The sequence below is a fragment of the Priapulus caudatus genome, unplaced genomic scaffold (genome assembly GCF_000485595.1).
Source record: "Priapulus caudatus unplaced genomic scaffold, Priapulus_caudatus-5.0.1 Scaffold1494, whole genome shotgun sequence".
Classification (NCBI taxonomy): Eukaryota; Metazoa; Priapulida; class Priapulimorpha; order Priapulimorphida; family Priapulidae; genus Priapulus; species Priapulus caudatus.
In genome coordinates, this window is record NW_014578555.1 from 45456 (window position 1) to 52099 (window position 6644).

Sequence of the window (6644 nt, forward strand, 5' to 3'; positions counted from 1 at the left end):
AAGTCGTTAGCATGGTCGTTATTAAAGTCGTTAGCATGGTCTTTATTAAAGTCGTTAGCATGGTCTTTATTAATGACGTTAGCATGGTATTTAGTGATAATGGTTAGCAAAGTTGTTAGTGATATCGTCATCATGATCATTAGCAATGTCGTTAGCATGGTCGTTAGCAACGTCGTTAGCATGGTCGTTAGCATGGTCGTTATTAAAGTCGTTAGCATGGTATTTAGTGATGACGTTAGCATGGTATTTAGTGTTGACGTTAGCATGGTATTTAGTGATGGTGGTTAGCAAAGTTGTTAGTGATATCGTCATCATGGTCGTTATTAATGTCGTTATTAATGTCGTTATTGACGTCGTTATAGAAGCTGGTGCGGTTGCTAGTGAGGCTGTTAGTACGACACATAGACGCACACAGATCCAAACGCTAGAGTCGCGGACCAGACCAGAGCTAAAAGTTGGTTCCGGAGATTAAACGAAAAAGGTCGAGCTAGTCTCGCGTGAAGAATACTTGCGAGGGTGAACAGAAGTCGCAAACTGTAGGTTAGTAAATTGGTTCAAGCCGGTTGGGTTCGGATGGGGAGCGTATGGGGGTGGGCAGATATGGTAGGTTATTCGGGTGGAGAGGGTTGAAGTGAGGTTAGGGTTAGGGTTGTTAGTTACGGGAATAGGATGAGTTGAAGTTGGGTTAGGTATAAGGGGTTGGATGGGTTACGGAGGACTTATATAGGATATGTAACATGGGTGGGTTGAGGTAGAGTTAATTATAGAAATTGGAGATGAAATTAGTTAGGGTGAGTAATATGGGTGGGTTAGGGTTGAGCTTGCAACGAGCATATTTGATAGCAGGTTTGATCTAGCAAGTTTGGAACGAGCACGTTCAATACGAGCAAGGTTGAGGCGAGCATATTTGGGAGCAGGTTAAGTTAAGCAGGTATGGAACTAGTAGTATTAAAACGAGCACAAGTATTGAACAAGTTTTAGGACTAGGTCTACCCTTGTCTCAAGCAGGGTTGAGGCGAGCATGTTTAAGAGCAGGTTTGGAACTAGCATATCTCGGAGGGCAAGCAGGGTTGACAGAACATGTTCAGAAGGCGCGTTTGAAACCAGAGAAGCCAAGGAAAGCCAGGGAAAACGTAGGAAAGCTATCAGTCTATAGGCTACGACGTGCTCCTGCTCTACATCTAGATACACGATGCTACACAATCGGCGAATCACATCTTCTTGAGGGAGGGAGGGTGGGTGAGTGGGTGGTGTTATTTCATAGCACGGAATAGAACCGACGTTTAGCTCTCGGTCTGGCCCCGGACTCGGGTTGTTGTCGTCGGCGAGCCGACGTCTTTACTCACTTCCGTCGGAAACAGGTAGCTAAGCTCAATCATCTCGTTCTCCTGGCTGTCGCTGTAGCGTACGCTGTCCTTCCGGTCGTTTAACGTCACATCCGGCAGCAGCGGATGCGTCATGCCGACGTTGCGCGCGTAATGCGACGACGCAGCGGACGACGCAGCGTGCGCGTCTGCGTCGGCGGCGCCGTGACGCTGCGCGGCAGCGGTGCGACCGTTTATCACTGATTGCAAATTGCTATTTGGCTGCTGCTGCTGCTGCTGCTGCTCCTGTTGGTACTGATGCTGCTGCTGCTGCTGCAGCGGGGGCGGTGGAGTCCGGGCGCGCGTGAGCGAGTCGTCGCGACACGTCGACAGATGCGCGTGCAGCTGCGACGCGTCGACACATATCTCCGACGTCGGCGTGACGTCGGCCGACGCGTCGGCGTACGGAAAGTCCGTCTTGTCGGAGAACGAGGACTTCAGCGGTCGGCGTTCGCTACCACTACCGCCGCCGCCGCCGCCGCCGCCGCTACTACTGACGCCGCGCCGACTACGCCAGCTGACCTGGCTTTGTCGGCTCGCCTTGCTGCCGCTGCGTCGCACGAGCAGCGGCGACGACGGAAGATTCAAACTCGTCTGTAACAGATAGAGAGAAGGGAGAGGCGGCATGCGCGTTAGTGCTCGGCGTGGGTGAGTGTGTGTGTGTGTGTGTGTGTGTGTGTGTGTGTGTGTGTGTGTGCGTGTGAGTGTGTGTGTGTGTGTGTGTGTGACACGCTCGCACGCACGCACACACGCACGCACACACGCACGCACACACGCAGGCACGCACGCTCGCACGCACGCACACACAATGTTGCTCATTCTCCTATCTCCCAAATTTCACGTGGTCTCTCTCTCTCCCCCTCCCTCTCCCTCTCCCTCTCCTTTGCCCTGTAGCTCGCTCCCTAGCAGACCTCTCTCTCTCACGCTATTTCTTCCTTTTCTCCATCTCTGGCTCTGTCTCTCCACGCTAAGCAGTATCACCTACAACTACGAACAGTCAATGCAAAACGTTCCCGATGCGCTGTTTTATCGAAATACTTTCAAATATACGGAGTACCACGCGAGAGGCGTCTGCGCATGCGCGCGCGCAGAGTTCAATGACCTTGACTCTCAGGCGACATTTACTAAGAAGGTAGAGCTAATCTTTCTGGGTTAAATACACACGCAAGTAAGCACGCGCCTGAAACTACCACCGGATGTGACGCAGTGGCACCGTGTCCGGATCTATCTGTTAACGTTAGCGCCCTCTGGTGGAATTCCAATATGGGAAACCCCCGCGAGTTCGGAACGCACGCCGAAAACAAATCTTCAAAAAGATTTTTTTACAAAAAAATGTGAAAAATAAATCGTTAGTTTGTGCAGTAAAGCACGAATAAAGGTAATATTACTTTACCTTTATCCCCTACACAAACAAAAAAACTAAATAATTCGAACTCAAAACTGCCGAGCTAGTTTGTATTAATTATGAATGGGCGTGTGGCATTCACGCGCGTCAGTACCGGAAATGACACAGTTAACGGAAGTTACGACTACACTTCGTTTAAGCGCATGCGTGCCCAACAATAGTCTGCGTTTGGCTGTCGGATTTAAGCTACTAGTGTATACACACACGTGTGTTAATTTTACGGGGTAAAAAGAGTCACATTCGCAGAATCACCAATGCCGAATTTGGAGTAACTGGTGCAGACCGGAAAGCGTGCAGTAGCGACACCTTTCGGCGACGGCTGTCAACTTCCACAGAAGGTTAAAGTCTGGCTCTCGCTCGGGAGCGAACCATGGTTTGAAAAAATATCATGAGAACAAGAAATACGAAACGATGTCCAATACGTAACTAGTGCAGCAGCAGCAGCTATCCGGTCAGAGGTCAGAGGTCACGGGCAGAGGTCTCGTTTGCATAGAAAAAAAGCCACACAATATACGGAAAATCTCATAATACTGATGATAGCAAATAGGAAAATGTAAACACATAAACACGTAAAGCAGTATTAGAGTAGATTGAAATCACAATAGAATATTTCTGACGCTGTAACGTACTCGCTGTGACACATGATCTGATATAACGACAAGCGGATATCACGCGACGGCTGTTCCATCATACGCACTCACCCCACCCGCGGCTTTTCCGCCTTGCACACTCACCCCCACCACCACTAGCTGTTCCGTCTCGCGGACTCACCCTCATTTGCATAGAATTCGTTGCGGTAATCGTCGGCTGTGACGTTATCGTCGCCGACGCCGTCGCCGCCGACGACGACGCTGCCGTTGATGACGTCGGCGGGCAGGTCGCGCACGCACTTCTGCTTCAAGGTGCCCTTGTAGATCTGCAGACCGACGAGCGCGAACACCGACAGCACGAAGAGCGTGAGTATGATGACGTCACGCAGTCGCCGGACCGACTGCAGGAGAGCACCGACGATCGTCTTCAGCCCTGAAGCAGACGAAGAATTTAGAAGACGAACGCGCCACGGCGGCCATGTTATGGCGGCGTGGGCAGGTGGGTAGGTGGGTAGGGGGGTAGGTGTAGGTGGGTAGGTGAGTAGGTGGGTAGGTGGGTAGGTGGATAGGGGGTAGACATGAGGTGGTAGGTTGGTAAGGGTTAGGGTTAGTGTGTGCTAGTAGGTGAGTCGAGGTAGGCGGGGTAGGAGATAGGAGGTAGGAGGTAGGAGGTAGGAGGTAGGAGGTAGGAGGTAGGAGGTAGGAGGTAGGAGGTAGGAGGTAGGTGGGTTGAAGACTTGGTATGGGGATAGTGTAAGCTGATAGTTGGGTAGGTATAGGGTAAGATGGTACGTGAGTAGGGGTAGTCAGGCATGTGGGCAGATAAATAGGTGAGTACAAGGTGAGTTACCTGATATAATCATTCATTAATATTAGGTAAGTTACCAGGTACAATCATTAATAGAAGGTGAGTTACCTGGTAGAACTGCGACCGTCTTCAACGTCCTGAGAACCCTAAATGTTCGTAAGGCAGAGAGGTTTCCTAGCGCCCCGCCCTGCTCCTGGCTGGCTAGTTGTTGAATGATCTCAGTTATGTATCTGTGGAGCGGAGAGAGAACAACCGACGATGCATCACTAATTATCGATTAAGAATAATTGATTATCAATGATTTATTGAAGCTATTATTGATTCCAACTTACTGGTTATAGATGAGGAGTCGGCGATTACCATCGACTCATTGCCGTTTATTGATTATTTAGTACTAATTATCGATGATGAATTGTCCGTTATCAGGGAGTCATCGACCATTATTAAATACCAATTACTAATATCGATCGGCTATTAATTACTAAAAGAACCAATGGCTACATTGTTACAAAAAGGGCCGAGCCCGCTGTGACGCGACCCCGACGCACTCATTCCGACGCTGTCCCGCGACGCTGACGCAGCCAGCGCGCCTGCACTGCCCTCTACACTCGGCTTGCTGCCGGACGTCGGCAGCTGCTCCGCGCCGACCTTCGACCCTGACGCTGACGTTGACGCTAGTGCCGACGCTGACGCTAGTGCCGACGCCGACGCTGACGCTGGCAGCGCTGCGGCGTGCTGCACGCGGCTAGCGTCGAGGCTGTGCTTGGAAGTCGATGGCGTCACGTGCTTCGACCCCGCCCCCTTACCTCGGTGACTCGCTGCACTGTGTTTGCTCGCCATGCTGTGCTTGCTCGCACTCGTCGGCAGCTTGGCGACGACGTCGCCGCCCTCGGCCGCCGCCAGAGCGCGCGCCGATCGCATCGGCGGCGGCACCCAGCCGTCGGCGCGTCGGCGGCGGTAGCGGCGCCACGCCTGCTGGCAGACGCGCGCCGCGTACACCTGCCGCTGTCGCTCGAGCATCGTCGACATCGGCTCGTAGTTGTGGCGGCTGATGATGGCCTCCTCTAGCGGCAGGTCGCCGAGGTCGCCCGTCGTTCCGAGGAAGTTTTTCGTCAGCGCGTCGAGTATGTCGACGCAGTGTACGCGGTCGCCGGTGCAGATGACGAGATTCATCACCACCAGCTTGATCCGATTCGGCCGCGCGATGCGGAGCGGGTCCTCGAGCGAATCGACAAGATCGCAGAGCTGGTCGAGTCGGATGTAGTGCGAGCCCTTGACGTCGAACTTCTCCCACGTTTCGTAGTACATGTCGAAATCGTCCTCGGTGAGCCCCTCCTGCACGTCCTCCTGCGCCTGCGAGAAGTTTTCGAGTATCACAGCGATGTACATGTTGATAACGATGAGGAACGTGATGACTAGATAGGTGACGAGGAACAGCACGGCGACGCCCGGGTACCCGCAGTCGCCCCCAATCAAATTGTCGGGTGTGCTCGGATTGCAATCCGGCGGCTGGACTGACATGCCCGCCAGCACGCTGTTCCAGCCGGCCGACGTCGATATCTGGAACAGCACGATCATGCTGCGACCGAACGTCTGGAAGTTCATGACGTCGTCGAGGCCGTACGTCGGCTTCGTCCACAGGAAGAAGCCCATGCCGAACGTGCTGAAGATGAACATGATGAGGAAGAGGAGCATGGCGATGTTGAAGAGAGCCGGCAGGGATACGGCGAGCGCGAACAGCAGCGTGCGGATTCCCTGCGCGCCCTTGATGAGACGCAGGATGCGGCCGATGCGGGCGACGCGAATTACCCGGATGAGCGTCGGCGAGACGGGCAGGCTGTTCATGATGTCGTCGAGCGCCAGCGCTGCAAACAGACGAAACACAGACGACAACGTTAGCGACAGTAGGTGACAATCCAATACATGGTGACACGCGGTGACAGAGTTACCGTATGAACTTGACATGGCATGTTAGTGGCATGTAGTGACAGCAGGATGAGACAGGTGACACGTAATGACAGTATAAATGATGACATTGTTAGTAATGTATATAGGTGACAACACGATGCGTGGTGACATGCGGGGATCATGACTCATGGCGACAGTGTCGCACGTTGACACGTTGTGAAGTATAAACGGTGACGTGTTAGTGAGCGTAGGTGACAGCACGATATATGGTGACACTTAGTTACAGTATCACAACCGTGAGAGAGTTGCGACACACACAGACGATAACGTTAGCGACAGTAGGTGACAACACGATATATGGTGACACTTGGTGACAGTATAAATGATGGCATTGTTAGTAATGTGTAGGTGACAACACGATATATGGTGACACTTGGTGACAGTATAAATGATGGCATTGTTAGTAATGTGTAGGTGACAACACGATATATGGTGACACTTGGTGACAGTATAAATGATGGCATTGTTAGTAATGTGTAGGTGACAACACGATATATGGTGACACTTGG